This window comes from Rosa rugosa, chromosome 5, assembly GCF_958449725.1.
Source record: "Rosa rugosa chromosome 5, drRosRugo1.1, whole genome shotgun sequence".
NCBI classification, from domain to species: domain Eukaryota; kingdom Viridiplantae; phylum Streptophyta; class Magnoliopsida; order Rosales; family Rosaceae; genus Rosa; species Rosa rugosa.
Window position 1 is genome coordinate 34082744 of NC_084824.1, and position 17822 is coordinate 34100565.

The 17822-nt window shown below is 39.4% G+C and overlaps 1 long non-coding RNA gene across 8 annotated transcripts; it reads right to left on the minus strand.

Annotated features, from left to right (window-relative positions):
- Positions 1-13143: 13143 nt before the first annotated feature.
- LOC133712401 (uncharacterized) lies at positions 13144-17372 on the minus strand. Of its 8 annotated transcripts, none has more exons than XR_009847364.1 (13): positions 16988-17372; positions 16687-16823; positions 16504-16605; positions 16250-16326; positions 16043-16147; positions 15709-15787; positions 15316-15388; positions 15074-15145; positions 14642-14673; positions 14438-14496; positions 13963-14156; positions 13570-13638; positions 13144-13475 (listed from the first exon to the last, which is right to left on the minus strand). It is a non-coding gene; the product is annotated as an uncharacterized LOC133712401 (long non-coding RNA). The 8 variants fall into 8 exon arrangements; XR_009847365.1 differs by having other exon boundaries at positions 13963-14227; XR_009847369.1 differs by having other exon boundaries at positions 15074-15176.
- Positions 17373-17822: the final 450 nt, after the last annotated feature.

Here is a 17822-nt window from a genome sequence, read left to right on the forward strand (position 1 = left end):
ATTAGGCTTGGTAAGGACTTTTCCGATCCAAGCCTACATTAGAACGAATCAGATAAATGGATTGATCCGCTGAGGCTTTTCATTTGGGCTCTTATCTAAGCGTTTAAGATGGGCACATTTTTGTAGCATGTTGAAATGGATTTTCTGTTTTTACACTTAGTAATTTCTTAGTGGTATTGGTCTAGGTTAGGGAAGTCGATCATTGTATATAGTTTTATTTGTTTTGTTTTTATTTTAAGTAGATTAGGAACCAACTTTCAAAACCCCCATTTTATTCTTTTATTTGTTAATTGACCTTTTTGTGTAGGTGTACCCTACAATCCCCGGACTGAACGATCCCTGCTTATCCTATACTAACAACTACATTTTGCAGGGTTAAATTGTGAGGCTATTTTAGCCGCATCAATTTTTGGCGCCGTTGCCGGGGATTGTTAAAATCCCTTGCCCTTAAAGTGTCATCGATTTTGTTGTATATAGAATGCATGCTAAATTTTTGTACTACTCTTGTGGAATGGTGACAAATTGCGATTTATGTTAGGCCAAGCTATAATTGTGATTTAGTTTAAGTTTTATGAGTGTTACGAAATTAAGCATGTCTTTTATATTTGTTGTACAATTTGTAGAAGTTTTTTTTAAGCATGTTGTAAATTGTATGTGTTTCACTTAGATTAATATACATAGGTTGTTATGAATTTATTTAAATACTTAATTGTTGTAAGTGTGTAAAATCGTATGAGTAGACAAGGGCCCTTTAGTTAATATTGGCCTAAACTCTTCATTAGTACCTTGCTAAGGTCTCTTGAGGTTGAGGGCGGCCTTTATTAGCACTTGGAGAACGGTCTAACACATAAGTTAATTTCTCAGCTGAGTAAGGGGCATACAGATGGTGTCTTAGATTGGGACCCTGGGTGATGGGTTCAATTGGATCTCAGAGATACTATAGACTGTGCGTAAACCACAATGTGGAAGTAGCCAATAGGGGCGTAAACCTCAATGAGGGAGTAGCCTCCGTAGTATCACCAAAATGAGTCCTCCCTCTCACTTACCTCTTAATCTGGCCATCTGGCCTTCTGAAACAACGGAAAGAGACTTATGTCTAGGCGACTATCCCTATATCGTATCTCACCAATAGTAGTGGTTTCTATTGGGCCCGACTTACAACTTGGAATCAATTGAGATATTAACTAAGTTTATAACAAACTAAAAAAAAAAAATAAAAAAAAATAAAAAAATAAAAAAATAAAAAAATAAAAAAAATAAAAAAAATGTTGTGTGACATGCTTAAGGTATATTGGATTAAACATGACCTTGTCGAGGGTAGCTGTTCTATAGTCCCATTGCACAAACGAGGTCCTCTGTTCCAGTACCTAAGTATGTAAATGTAAAAGTAACTTAGAAAGTAGGAAAGACATAATGTTTGTATTTCGAACCTTGTATATGTTACTAACACTTGATTTGGTCTTAAAGGTCCATGAATGTCCACTGTCTCTGATAAGACTAAGGAGCTCTTTGAAAAATTGGAACGTGCTAGGCGAAGGGCAGAACTCACTTTTTCAGACCGCCCTCCTCTAGAAAGGAGGGATTCTCAGGACTCTAGCTATTCAGGTTATAACTCCTCAACTAGATCAACCGAGGAGATCAACAAACCTGACCATTCTGAAGAAGGAGAAGAACAAGTCTTTGAAGAGGAAAAAGAAGAGGTCATTGAAGAGGACGTTGCAGACACAGAAGAGGAAGAGCACGCCCGTGTTGAGCAAGTACAAGCACCAATGGCTGAGACTATTAGGCAACTGTCTAATCCTACAGGTGGGGGTGCTGCGCCCTTATGCATTGCCTATCCAGAACCAGGAGAGGGGCTTAATGATGATTTTGAGTTAAAGAGTGGGTTTCTGCATCACCTACCCAAGTTTCATGGGATGAGTAGTGAAGACACCAACAAGCATCTCAAGGAGTTCGAGTTTGTCTGTGGGAGTATGTGCCCTAGAGGAGCTGATATTAATATCTTGAAGATGAAGGCATTCCCCTTTACTTTGGAGGACAAGTCCAAGACTTGGCTATTTGAGCTGCCTGCTGGGACTATCAACACTTGGGATAGGATGAAGGGCGAGTTCCTTACGAAGTACTTTCCTGCCTCAAAGGTCACTGTTTTGAGGAAGCAGATTAGTGGAATCACGCAAGGACATGAGGAGAATTTCTGCAATTATTGGGATAGATTTAAGAGCCTTGTAGCATCATGCCCTAACCATGGGATGAGTGAGGGGTCCCTCCTTACCTATTTTTATGAAGGACTCACCGCTAATGAGCGTGGTCTGTTAGATGCTGCTGCTGGAGGGTCCTTTATGGATAAGACACCTGCTGATGCAAAGGAGCTACTTACTAATCGTGCACTAAACTATCAGCAATATGAGGGGGTGCTTTCCTCTCAACGGAGGGTACATGAGGTGTCCACTAACTCTGCTCTTGAAGACAAGGTCAACAAGATGTCTACTCTGCTGTCTCAAGTCTTAAACGGTAATGGAGGAGGAGCAATGGCTCAAGTGTGTGGGATGTGCTCGACTCAAGGGCACCCCACTGATAAATGTCCCCAGCTTGCCTCTCCAGAAGGATGGGAATCTGTTAACGCCCTAGGGTATCATGGAGGTCAAGGCGGCCCGAGGTACAACCCTTACTCCAATACGTACAATCCTGGGCTCAGAGATCACCCCAACTTTCGTTGGGCCAACAATGATAACACCTTGAGACCACCTCAAGGCCCAGGTCAGAATTCACAGCGCCCACCAGGTTTGTTTTTGAGGCCTCAGGTACCTCAAACTTTTGGTATTCCCAATTCTGTCCCTCCACCTCCTGTTTCTAATACTTTGAGTGCCCCTAATTATGATGAACTGTTGAAGTCCCTTGCTGCGGGGCAACAACAACTTAACACGGCTACTCAAGCTTTGGTTGTAGGACAGGCGACCCATTCAAAGGATATTGCAGAGCTCAAGAATCAAATGGGCCAAGTGGTGGATTTCATGGGTCGGATTGCTGAAACAGGGAAGCTACCAAGCAACACAGTGCCTAACCCAAGGAATGAGCACGCCCAAGCCATCATCACTAGGAGTGGACGCGTACTAGTTGACCCTCCCAGAGCCCACAAGAAGGCCCAAGCGGCCCATAATGAAGAAGAAGACGTTGTGGAGGTGTCTAAGGAGGATGTTGAGAAGGAACCAGCTACATCAAGGGTGGAAGTTAACGTGCCCCAAGCTGAGGCACCCAAAGGTACAATTCCTAACTCTAGTGGTTTAGTTAAGACTAACCCAGTTGTTTCTATACCTTTCCCAAGCAGGTTTGCCAAGACGAAGAAAGATAAATCTGATCAAGAGATCTTGGAAATCTTCAAGAAGGTTCAAGTGAATATGCCCCTGATCGAGTGCATCAAACAAGTGCCTAAATACGCCAAGTTCTTGAAGGAGCTATGCACCACAAGGAGGCAGACAAGAGAGAAAGAGGTGGTGAAAATGAGCGAGACGGTATCAGCCGTTATCCAGAGGAAACTACCCCCAAAGTTGAAGGACCCAGGGAGTTTTTCTGTTCCCTGTATCATTGGTGACACCAGGTTTGAAAATGTGATGTTAGACTTAGGGGCATCCATAAATGTTATGCCTTATAATTTGTATGTGTCCCTAGGTCTAGGCCCTCTTAAAAGGGATAATGTTGTCATTCAACTTGCTGATAGGTCTAACAAATACCCTCAAGGGTATGTTGAGGATGTTCTTGTGCAGGTAAACCATCTGATATTCCCTGCGGATTTCTACGTATTGGACATGGAGGAATCGCCCCTAAATACCACTCCATTACTTTTAGGGCGTCCCTTTATGAGGACTGCAAGAACGAAGATCGATGTGTACAAAGGGACTCTCACCATGGAGTTTGACGGTGATGTTATACGCTTCAACATTCTTGAAGCCATGAGGTACCCTGTTTCTGATTTGAAACCTTGCTTTGCTATTGATGTAGTTGATTCACTCGCGCAGGTTTTCTCTGAAGCAATGGTTCAGGATGAATTGGCTCTGACCCTAGAGGAGGGGGTCGGATATGATGGAAATGGGGAACCTATCCCCAAGGTTGAGTGGGACGTTGAGGAGCCTAGAGTGATCAAGACTGTGGCCTCACTGGAGGCTCAGCCTATAAAGAGGTCAATTTCCTATTTGTCAATTCCGGTTTCTACTAATAAAATGCTACCCTCTATGGTTCAGGCACCCAATTTGGAATTGAAGGTACTCCCTGAGCATTTGAAGTACGCATACCTAGGAGAAAAGGAGACCCTCCCAGTGATCATATCGTCAACGCTGGAGGTAGAGCAAGAAAGGAAGTTGGTGGACGTGTTGAAGAAGCACAAGACTGCCATTGGTTGGACTCTAGCAGATATCAAGGGGATCAGCCCAACCACGTGTGTCCACCGGATCCTGTTAGAAGATGGCGCCAAGCCCACAAGAGAAGCCCAAAGGCGTCTACATCCGCCCATGATGAAGGTGGTCCAAGACGAGGTGATCAAGTTGCTAGATTGTGGGGTGATCTACCCCATTTCTGATAGTAAGTGGGTCTCTCCAGTGCAAGTGGTGCCCAAGAAGTCTGGGGTGACGGTGGTACAGAACGAGGACAATGAGCTAGTGCCCCAGAGATTAGTGACTGGTCATAGGGTATGTATCGACTACCGGAAGTTGAATGCCACAACAAGGAAGGATCATATGCCCTTGCCTTTTATTGACCAGATGTTGGAGCGCTTAGTGGGCCATTCGTACTATTGCTTCTTGGACGGATATAGTGGGTACAACCAGATCTGCATAGCCCACGAGGATCAGGAGAAGACGACCTTCACGTGCCCCTTTGGGACCTTTGCTTATAGGCGCATGCCCTTCGGCTTATGCAACGCACCAGGTACTTTCCAAAGATGTATGCTTTCCATTTTCTCAGAATACATTGAAAATATTATTGAAGTCTTTATGGACGACTTTAGTGTCTTCGGTAAAGATTTTGATACTTGTTTAGAGAATCTAGGATTGATACTTGAGAGGTGTGTAGAAACTAACATTGTGCTGAATTGGGAGAAGTGTCACTTCATGGTGACACAAGGGATAGTGTTAGGACACATAATATCTGCTAGGGGCATTGAGGTAGATAAGGCTAAGGTTGATCTTGTACGTCACTTACCCTCCCCCACAACTGTGAGGGAGGTACGCTCTTTTCTTGGCCATGCAGGATTTTACAGGCGGTTCATCAAAGACTTCTCCAAGGTGGCGAGACCTATGTGTGCCCTATTGCAAAAGGACGTGCCCTTTGTGTTCAATGAGGATTGCAAGAAGGCGTTTGAAAAGCTCAAGGAGTTGTTGACCACGGCCCCCATCATGTGCCCACCGGATTGGAGTCTACCATTCGAGCTTATGTGTGATGCATCAGACTATGCGGTTGGAGCTGTGTTGGGCCAGAGGAAGGATAAGAAGCCCTATGCTATTTACTATGCTTCTCGGACCCTCAACGACGCCCAGATCAACTACTCCACCACTGAAAAAGAACTCTTGGCTGTAGTCTTTGCTTTAGATAAATTTCGTTCTTATTTATTGCACTCTAAAGTAATTGTTTACTCTGACCATGCAGCCTTGAGATATCTCATGATCAAGAAGGAGGCCAAGCCCAGATTGATTCGATGGATCCTGCTGCTTCAGGAGTTTGACCTAGAGATCAAGGACAATGATACGCTCAAAGCAAGCATATAATTTAACCCTGAAATGTCATTAGTAGCATAGAATAAATAGGGATCGTTCTATTCCGGGGATTGAGGGTACACCTGTCATTGTCAAACAATTAAACAATTAAAATTAAAACAAAGTATAATATTCACAAAGATATTCACAAGTATAAACATTTTACACAAAAAGGGGGGATTTTGTTTTTGGTTTTCGAAAATAAATTAAGTAAACAAAATAATTAAAATGCAAAAACATAAAACTAAAGATGGAATGAAAGAACAAAGATCAAAACCCGAAACTATGATTAAAATTGATTCAAACCCTAATATTGTTCATCTAAGTCATGAGAAAGGAGTTGATCATGTGAAACGTTAAAAGCAAACAATTTCCCATATTTTACTTTTCAATGCTAATTAATCTAAGTGAAAGCACAAAGACTAATCCTATCAAACATGCATTCAAGCCCTAGAAAGCTAGTCAATCATGACATGTTCAACGCATAAAGCACATAGAAAGGCTATCAACTCAAGTGTACAACTTAGTATGGAAAAGTCCACCTAATTGCAATTCTCTTTAATTAAATTCGATCTTTGTACAAAACCTTTACTACTTTGATTCAAGTTTACACAAAATAAAAAGTTGATTTCATGTTCTTAAACCTAGCATCAATTATATCGAAACCCTAAGTGTTTGCAACCACATAAGATTAAAATACAAAAGTTATCTATAACGCAAATTTAATTAAACAAACCCACATAAGCCACTTTCGAAGAACAATAATATGAATCTGAAAATTTCATTCAATCATATAAAAATTCCAGAAATTAATATTCATTCAAACACATATGTCAACTAGTACAAAACCAACGAAATTCAAAGCAAAGGTTACAAAGTAGAGATTGAATTACACCGTGGATGGAAGATGATAATGGGTGAATAACGATGAATCCTTTGAAACTCGAAAGCAAGCTTCAAAGGTGGATGGTGGAGGAATAGGTCACGGCTTCTTCTTCTCTTCCTTGGCCTTGCTTGAACTCGTGGAGATGACTAGAGGATGGAGAAACTCACGGCTATGCTAGAGGGATTTTCTGATTTTTTCTCAAAGTGTAAAATTGTAAAGGAGAGGAGAGCAAAACGTCACAATGGAGAGGGAATATATAGGGGATGGCAAACTTGGTCTCCAAGCCGTGTATTTCTTCTTTATTTTCCATGGAATTAATCTGAAAATGCCACATAGTTTCCTCCAATGATAGCTTGCCAAATAAGCCCTATGATGTGGTCCAACCAATCATATAATTCCAATTTAATTCCCTAAATAATCTTGCCGAAATTCCATGGATATATTCTGATTTTATACTTTAAATTCGGCCAAAACTCCTTTAGGGAATATAGGGATGAACCTAGACACGTTTTGAACCTTTTCTTGATGTCCACACTTCTTCTTTCCTTAAAACTCTCCCTATTTCTTCTCCCAACGTTTTCTTCTTGATTTTTCTTGATTCTCACGTTGTTCTCTCTCTCTTTGCACGGCAAAGACTCTTAAGTCTCCCAAAAATATTTTCTTTCCATAAAAATTTGCCCCAGAAAATCTCAACCGAAATCTTCTTTTATTTTCTGATTTTTCTCACGGCAAACTCCTTGTTTCTCTCTTGATTTTCACGGCAAACTCTCCTAGGGTTTGTTCCATGCATCACAAACCCTAATTGCATGGGCTTTGTGGGCCTTGTATCCATTTTGCCGAAAATCCAATAAGTCTTGAGAGTTTTTGGGCCTTGTTGCTTCAACTTCAAGCCTTTATACATTCCAACGCCATAACACTTCATTCTTCCATTTCTTTTTCATGGTAACGTTGGAAACTTCATTGGTAAGCTTTCCTCCCTTTCGCAGGGTTTCCTGGTTGAAGCAGGAAAACTTCTTTTCTTCATTTCTGCTCATTTCTGTGGTCCATTGTTCCTCATTTTTGCTCCCCTTGACGTTCGCAAGCTCCTCTTTCCATTTATGAGTTCATTTCCACTTTTTAGCTCGGAGGTCCTGAAAATAGAAACTAGTAAGAAAAATAGAAACTTTCCTAAAATGAAAAATGGCAACTTTCCTAAACTGAAAATGGGAAACTTTCTAAAAATGAAAAATAGAAACTACCGAAAATGGAAACTTACTAAAAATGATAAATAGAAACTACAAAAATAGAAACTTTCTACAAATAGGAACTTTCCCAATCAAAGAATGGAAACTTTCCTAAACAGAGTTTTATTAAGGAAATAACGCAGAAAATGTAGGGAAATGCAGTTAAAACGTCGCATTAAAATGCTCCTATCAGACAAGAAGGGAAGAGAGAATGTGGTGGCGGACCATTTGAGCAGGATAGTACATGAGGAGGACGTCCAGCCCCTACAGGAAACTTTCCCAGATGAGCAGCTCTTTGGGATAGAGGTTAGTGTGCCCTGGTATGCGGATATAGTTAACTATTTAGTCACTAGGACATTTCCTGACACACTTTCCAAAGCTAGTAAGGATAAATTGAAGAAAATGGCTAGGCACTTTATTTGGGATGAGCCCTATTTATGGAAACATTGTAGTGACCAAGTCATTAGGAGATGTGTCCCAGAGTCTGAGCATAGGTCAATTCTGTCATTTTGCCATAGTGAGGCTTGTCGAGGCCACTTTGGGCCTCGTAGAACGGCCTTGAAGGTCTTAGACTGTGGATTTTATTGGCCCACTATCTTCAAGGATGCAAACTTGTTTTGTATTTCTTGTGATAGATGCCAACGGACTGGTAATCTTGGCCCAAAAGATCAAATGCCCATGAGCCCAATAATAACTGTAGAAATTTTCGATGTTTGGGGCATTGACTTTATGGGCCCATTTCCTTCGTCTAATGGCTGTTTATATATACTATTGGCTGTGGACTATGTATCAAAGTGGGTGGAAGCAAAAGCCACCAGGACTAACGATTCAAAAGTGGTTGCAGGTTTCTTGAAAACTAACATATTTTCCAGGTTTGGAGTGCCACGTGTGCTAATCAGTGATGGAGGTTCTCACTTTTGCAACCGGACAATCGAGGCTTTGCTGAAGAAGTATGGGGTAACCCATAAGGTGTCCACGCCCTACCACCCTCAGACCAGTGGCCAAGCAGAGGTGTCCAACAGGGAGATCAAGAGGATACTCGAGAAGACAGTGGGCCCAACAAGGAAGGATTGGAGCCAGAGATTAGATGATGCATTGTGGGCCTACAGAACGGCCTACAAGACACCTATTGGGATGTCTCCTTTTAGGTTGGCCTACGGAAAGGCATGCCACCTTCCAGTGGAGCTAGAGCACAAGGCTTGGTGGGCTGTCCAGAAGTTCAACATGGATTATGATGAAGCGGGCCTACATAGGAAGCTACAGCTAAATGAGCTAGAGGAGATAAGGAATGAGGCCTACGATGCTTCATGGATCTACAAGGAGAAGACAAAGGCCTACCATGACAAAATGATCCGCGGAAAAAGCTTCCAAGTGGGCCAGAAAGTTCTGTTATTCCATTCCAGACTTAAGCTTTTCCCAGGTAAACTTCGTTCTCGTTGGGTTGGCCCATTTATAGTTACAAATGTGTTTTCTCATGGTGCTGTAGAGATCAAGAGTGAGCAGACGGGGAAGGAGTTCAAGGTAAATGGGCATCGTCTCAAGCCTTACTATGAGTCCTTTATGGGGCACACATTGGAAGAGATACCCCTCCAGGAGGCACCCCATGATGTGTGAACAAGGAGAAGAGTCCCGGCTGAAGGACTATAAATATTAAGCGCTGCATGGGAGGCAACCCATTTCAACCGAAGCTGTGGAGGAGCCATCAACGAGAGTTTGACATTTCTATCCCTTCACTTGCTTAGGTTGAATTGTACTTGTGTCTTTGTTTGTTTGTTTGTTTGTTTATTTTACCCTTCCCATATTTAGGGTCTATATACCATATTTTTTTTGCCTACATTGAGGACAATGTAGATTCTAAGTATGGGGTGGGTTTACACCTTTATTTTCAGAATTTTTTTCAGTTTAAAAAAAAAAATAAAAAAAAATAAAAAAAATAATAATTATTTTGTTGGTTTTATAGTCTTTTTGTTTGTTTGAGTCTTAGGATGCTCCTAACGTCTAGGATGAACATGTCTCTGAATTCATGGCTGAAGGTTTTCACAATCGAAATAGGACTTAATTGAATTCTGTGGTTAATCGACGTTGTGATACTTGTATGAAGATTTGAGATAGGATTGTAACTTGGTTCATTAAGCATGCTAGGATTAAGTCTGATTCATTTGACCCTAAGTGAGCTGTTGAGCTAAACTACTTTCTTTTCGAGTGCTTTATTGATAATTCCAGAATTTCATGGCTGTATTTGCAAAACCTCATCATTCTTTGAAAATCCAATGATCATGTGCCATAGATTTTAATGGACTAGAGAGTACTAGAACTCGGCTGTTGTGACTGGCAAGACTTGTATGCCATAATATGCACTGATCCTGGATAGGATAGAAGGCATTAGGGTAACCACCATAGCCAAACAAGCATGTGTCCCCAATTGTGCCCGTCGTGGGACTCCTTAGAATGAACCCCTTTGAGCCTACATTGAAAACCTTTGTTTCATCACCATCACTACCCTACCATGAGCTTAGTACAGGATATCTCTACCCTTGTCTTAGGGACTTAGTAGAGCATGACATAGTGTGTAGGGGTGACGATGAAAGACAAGTGTGGGGTGGGGAAAATCCAAGAAAAAAAAAAAAAAGAAGAGAAAAAAAAAATTTGCCATAAAAAAAAAAAATTGAAAGAAAATGAAAATGAAAAAGAAAGAAAGAAAGAAAAGTGGCAAAAGAGAAGAAAAATTGAAAAGAAAACTCTTGGGAAATTGTTGAAGTGTGGTTTTGGACTTTCAAATTTGTAGAAGGCTCAAAGTTGAAAATTATGCCTTTGTCCATTCCCATGTTGGTTAGAGTGAAGGTTTGGCCCAAAACAATGATATTTGGTCTACAAAAATGATGACATAAGGTGGTCCATATATGCTCTGCTAGGTCCTTAGGATTTTTGTATCCTTAACCTTCATTTCGAAAACCCTAGCTTAGCCCCATTACAACCTGTTTTAAGTGCTGACTTGATCCTTGAGATGGGCAGTCTTTGGTTAGTGGAGTCAGGTACGCAGTCGAGCTTATGGTTTAGGTCCATTTGTGCATTTAGTCATTTCTTGAGGTCTTTAATAATTCTTCACAAAATGCGTTTATTGATGAAATATGCAAGCTGTTTGTTGCCTTACAATTTGTTCTCTTGCATATACTTGAGTGTGAAGCTTTTAAGCATAGCCATTTCTGAGAGAAAAATCGAGAGTATGCCTTGTGAGTTTGGATTGGACTTGTTCGAAACATGCTATCATTCACTGTATAACTTAAGTTCTCCACATCTTACTTAGTCATATGAGCGTTACATGTTTATTAACCATGGAATTATCTATGCGATTTTGATTAAGTGTTTAACGTGAAAGCCATGAGTTTGGAGTCTCTGAGACAACAGTTAGGGGTAGTAGAGTCATTTACTTGCTTTTTGTCGAGTCTTTGTTCTGTTTTGTATTTCTGTTTTGCTAAGGGACTAGCAAAAGCTAAGTGTGGGGTATTTGATAGGAGCATAAAGTGCGACGATATTATTGAGTATATGCCCCATTTTAGCCTTGTTTCTCCCTTAAGTTTTGTGTTTTGAGTCATCGAGTCATTTTAAGAGTCTTGTAGAGTATTTGGCGTGAAATAAGCGGAAAAAGATAAATTCATGAAAAATCCTAACTAGATAAGGATTCCTCGTTTTTGTGGTCTTTACATTTTAATTCCCTTTATTTTCTCTAGAAAATTCTGATATTCTCCTGCTTGTTGTAGGAAACCTTGGCTGGTGGAACTCTTGGAAACAACAACGATGGAGTCATAAAATAAAGCATTTAAGATGTTTGACCAAGCAATGAAGAAGGGAAATAAAGGAGAAAGACGTTTCAGCTGGAAAATAAATAAAGGAGAAAGACGTTTTCAGTTCGGGAATAAAGGAGAAAGATGTTTCAACTGGAAAATAAATAAAGGAGAAAGACGTTTCAGCTGTTAAAAGACCCCATTATGAGAGGAGTTAAGGCCATAAAGGACACGTTTTCAGTTGGAAAATTAAAGGAATTATGATGCAATCCCATCCGTCCAATGATGAAGGGTATGATCGACAAAAGCCAACCAATGCTCCCCTATAAATAGGCAACGTCCAGAACAGAATTTCCATCACTTCCTAGCCAAGATCACTTCCTTGCCTATCACTTCCTGGCCAAAAACTATTCCAAGACTCTGCCCAATTCACTCCTCAAACCTCCAACACCTACAAGACCGTGACCACCATCCATCCATCAATCTACGAAGTTCTTAGGCGCTGAGTCAAGGACGCTCCACCACCATAGTAGAGACACTACTAGGATTTTTGCCTTTTACATCGGCCAAAAACCGATGTTAAAAAAAAAACCATCCGATGTCTTAGTGGGTGATGTTAAAGATCACGAACAAAAAGACATCGGTCAAAAACCGATGTCCAGTTCAACAATAGACATCGAATAAGCTTATGGAACCGATGTAAAACAGTTATTATGATGACATATTAGTGTGTTTAGATATTGTTAAACCTTCATATTTTGGCATTTAATGCTTAATGAAGTATAGGTCCAATAGCAGAAGTATTCATTTTAACATCGTTATTCATATTAGAAACGATGTTTTATATGGTATCAGACATCGGATTCTTTTCATTTTGCCTGCCGTTTATGAGGTTCACGCATATTTTCCATATATCCTACTATTTAAGATTCAATCTACATTCCTTAGTTTATAATAAACGATGTGCATTATTATAATAAACATCGTTTCCTTTTATGGAGCGATGTCCATTTTACTATATTACATCAGGTTTTAGGTTAACAACGATGTCCATATTAATATTAGACATCGTTTCCCAAATTGTAAATCGATGTCCACATTGATTCCAGACATCGTTTTCCAAATTGTAAATCGATATCCACATTGATTCCAGACATTGTTTCCCAAATTGTAAATCGATTTCCCAAATTGAAAATCGATGTCCACATTGATTCCAGACATCGTTTTCCCAAATTGAAAATCGACGTCCACATTGATTCCAGACATCGTTCCCTGTAGTTTACATCGATGTCGATTAGTTTTTTAAACATCGCTTCTTACTCAATACGTCGTTATCCATGAAAAATGAGACATCGATTTTGGTTTCGAAATTGATGTATTGTCTCATTATTAACATCGTTTTTGTAGTTTAACACGGATTTGAAACAGGAGTATATACATCATATCTTTATATGAGATGATGTCCAGAAAATTTGTAATTGCTGCTAAAATGATTGTAATCCACATTCGACAACATGAAATTTCGAATTAATTGAATATGGGGCATTGCATTAATTTCTGTCCAACATCAGAATTGTTAATAGTTCCAAAAATAGGCAAAAACACCCTAACCTACATCAAGGCTAGCCCAAAATAGACTATTGCAATAACTATATGCAGTTTAGTTCACCTGCAACTGTACAACGTTCTACTTCAAAATGGTTCTACAAAATCTAGCTAGCCTTACTCAAAATCACTTTGGTAGAGTCAGCATCTATAGCAAAGTCTGCAAATAGTCAGGTACTTCAATGCGGACCTCGTCAAGTTCCTCTTGGGTGTATACTTTCCGAGTCTTTGCTGCCCACTATGAATGTATTCAATAACATAAGTCATAATCAACGGGTAAATGCACTATTTATAATTAAACCAAAGTTTCCATCAAACTATAATGCATATACCTTGGTTGGAAATGAAACTATAATTAATGTTTATTGTACAATGTGGATTTGCCAGAAAGCGAAGTCATCCTACGAAAGAAAAAAAAGAAACATTAATATAAAAGTGCACCTCTATGCTGATATTATGGTTACACTACACGTGAAAGTGATGAATTTCTTTAACATAGCACCAACTCATCTAGGAATATACATTACATGTTAGCTATCAATAAGCTATGAATTTCTTTAACATAGCACCAATCAAGGTTTCCAATGAAGTAATGTGTTTGCCAAACAAATCAGCAGAGTTTCCATGTATAAACTCCAAGATACATAAGAGAATATTTTAACACTGGTCCTTAATATGCTACTTCATTAACATGAGAACTCTGACCAAAAATCTAAATGACATACCTTTTGAAGAGAGAACACGATTACTGTGTTGCATGTCCACTATTTAGTATTTCGACATTGAACTGCTTGGGTATAGTGTCTATGGAAGGAATTTTATACATCCATGTACCATTAGAAATCACCAATCCCTCAGAATTTTCTATGTATTCTTCAAGCATGAAAAACCCAATTCCTTGAACAAAAGCACCTTCGATCTGCAAGCACCAACATTAAGGACTGAAATTCTTTTGCATAAGACCTACTGCCGATTCTGCCCAGATGTCATCTAGTATAAGACATAGCGTTCAACATATCACTTTTAGAGTACATAAGATCCAAGTTAAATAAAGAACTCTTTCTTTCAACTGATAACCATAGATTACTGCTTCACAAAAATATGAACTGAGCTATAAGAACATTTCCAGTAATTCAAAAGCAATTTATTCCCAGACAAAGAAGTTGCTTGGGTACAGAGAGGAAGAAGAGAACGAAATACCTTTCTTGGCAAGCTGCATTTGGAACTTCTCCTTCTTCTTCCGCTTCTTCAAACTCAAACTACAAAAGCACAGATTAGTTTTGGGATGATATCAATTATGGTCTAAAGATTAGTTTTGGATGGGGTCTGTGACGATCAAACTTGGAGAATTTTTTTTTTTTTTAACTAAACAACAAAAAAGCTGAATGAAATTCAAAACTAAACCTCTTTTCACTGCAGCAGCTGTTAAATGAAACCTACAATGAAAATCAATGTCATTTCAATTTCTAAACTGGCAAAAGCTAATTGTCCAAGCACACAATGCTTCGGAACCTTACTATTTTTAACAAACAACTAATTGAATGAATTGAAGCATGTTGCTATTAGTTATTATTGAATTGGATTGTTTCTTGAAAAATGGTTGATTATTTGAACTACTATCTACTTCTTTATAATACATGGTTGCAGACACTTCACTTATGTGTAACTACAAATAAAATTTTGAAAATTTTTCCAGCATGTTTGGTAATGTTCTGTTTTACAACCAAACTATGCAGTTCCATATCTAGCTCCAAAAACTACACGGGTAGCAAAGGCATGTTATAAAATTTATCTTAGGCCAAGATGAATATTGATTTCTTAGTATTACAGTATTACCTATGGGATCAGAAGAGTCCACAAATATTGCATCATAAGTTCCTGCTAGAACAGCCTTTGAAAATGCGACTCCTACGACATTAACAGAGAGCTAATGAGGAAGCTGTTTGTATTAAAAAAAAAAAAAAAGGACGCATAGTTAGATAGAAGAAGACATTAACAGAGAGCTAATGAGGAAGCTGTTTGTATTAAAAAAAAAAAAGGACGCATAGTTAGATTGAAGAAGAATGAGATGATCTTACCATCACCAACATGGAGTGTCACCCTGGGATCCTCATATCCAATAGCTACACGAGAGAAAAACTGTTTTGAAACCTGGAATACAGAAGCAAGAACAATAAATTATTATTTCTCCTACAATTTCCCCAGTCCATTAGTACCTCAAAGGAGAACCACATGGTCACTTGCATGTTCTAGACAAATTGAATTACTCCAAGTGATGTAGCAGTGCATACAAATACATATGTATGTGTGTGTGTGACACACATATGACGTCTCTAGGCATGCATGAAATATTCCACCAGCTACTGGGGATAATATGATCATTTAACAGCCAACCAAGAATAAATCCAAAAGTTTCATTGTTTTTTTTTTTTTTTTTTAACTTGCATCAACAACCATCTTATCAATCTCACATATATCTATTTGCTTGATAGAAGAATGACTAGCCACTTCCCTCAGTACACCACCATCTCCTCCACCGATAACCAAAACCTGAACAACACCAATTTAAAAAGATAATGAGTTGACAAGAAATTAAAATGAATGATACTACACCATATCGCACATCATCTTCTTAATGAATATTTGAAAAAACATAGAAACAGGGTTCACCAAAGTAGCTTCAACTCATTTGTAATGTTCTAAAAACAAAATAATTTGACAATTGTGTCAGTGTGTGTCTTTACTCTTTAGGAAAGAAGTGCATATTTCTAGTTTAGTCCTATGTTTCCCAGATAATAATATTACCTTCTTGGGGTTTGGAATTGGGCAGAGAGGAAGATGAGTAATGATTTCTTGATAGACACATTCATCCCTTTCTGTCAGCTGAATCACCCCATCTAGGACGAGAACCTTTCCATAGGTTGATGATTGTAAACAGAATATGTATCATCAATAATATATACAGATGACTAGAAATAAAGTGCCAATAACATCTTCAAAAGAGCAAGTCACCCGGAAGACCATCACATTCTAATAGTCCGATTTGCCTTGAAACAAAATTTTCTCTATCTTCAAGGAATGTGCCTTTCCTGCAATACATTAAATGTAAATCAATTTCCAAAAAGTATACAGCTGAGTCCTCTATCATTCTACCAGATAATGGGAAGATACAATAACCCAAACTAACGTACACTTGGACAAAAGCACATCTGAGAAACTGACAAAGCTGAAAACCAACTCACCATGTCAAACATGATGGTGATTACCTATTTGAGTTAGAAAAACTGCACGTATTGCAATTGGCAACATGCTACCATATAGCATCAATAGTTCAAAATTCTTCGTCGGCCTCAATGTGTCGAGACTGCCTGCACTTACAATCATAAACTCACTCCTCACGAAAATCCATCGACACTATATAAACATGTCGAGAAATCAAAAGCTCTCACCTCAACTGTGGTCATTCTGTTTTCTTCATCAAAGACTTGTTGAATATCCTTGAGTGCATCTCCAGACTTTTCTTTAAGCACTCGTTCAATCCCAATTTTCATGGTGGTTGTTGAGCTAGGACAGCTTCCACAAGCCCCTGTTTCAACATTAGAGGCCAATTCCTTTAAATTACAGATTCTCATTACCACAAACTGAAACTAAAACATTAACTTTGTTTCATGATCAAATTACATGTATGATTTGGAATTAACAGAACCCAAAACTCAGAATTGGGAAAACAAAACGGAAATGAAATCCTACCTTGGAGCTTGAGAGAAACGATGCCGTCTTCGACGGACACAACGTCGACGTTTCCACCATAGTTGATGAGATAGGGGCGGACGTCCTTGAGAACCAAGTCAATGTTGGGAACTGTGAGCTCAAATTGCTTGGCCTAGTAGAGTCCCGGAGAAGAAGAAGAAGAAGACTCGGCGGCAGCGCTTGCGTTCGAAGCTCTAATGGCGGAATAGAGAAAGATTCTTCTTTGAGGAGTTACACGGCACCATTTTACAAGCATAAGTTGTGGGGATTGATGGGATTTCGCTGGGATTTGAGAAGAAGGAATTGGGGTTTTGGGCAACCAGGAGAAATCAGAAGGAACCATGAATAACCCAAATTAAAACCAAATGGAGAGGGTTTTAGAGAGAGAAAGAGAGAGAGAGAGCGCTTGCCTGCAGAGGCGATGGCGCCAGAGAGATAATAACGGGAGTGAGCGGAGGAGAGGGAGGCGGTGGTGGCTGTGAAAAGAGAGCGAGAGAGGAAGGAGGAGACGGCTAGGGTTTCGGGGAAGAGCTAGAGAGATGGGTCACCAGTTCTTTCGGAGATAAATTGAGTGAGGATGAAAATGGGCTGCCAGAGAGAGTGGGAAAACTGACTAAGTGTGTGGCAAATGAAAATTTTGTTCCCCCGTATTGAAATTTTTAACTTAGTTCTTTCCGCGTTTTTTTTTTTAAATTTTAGAATCAAATTGTAGACATCGGTCAACAGTAATAAACGATGTCAATTATATGCATATAAATCGGAATTTGAGGAATCGATGTTAATGACATTTTTTTACATCGCGTGAATTCCTCACCGATGTAATTGTCGTGATGTC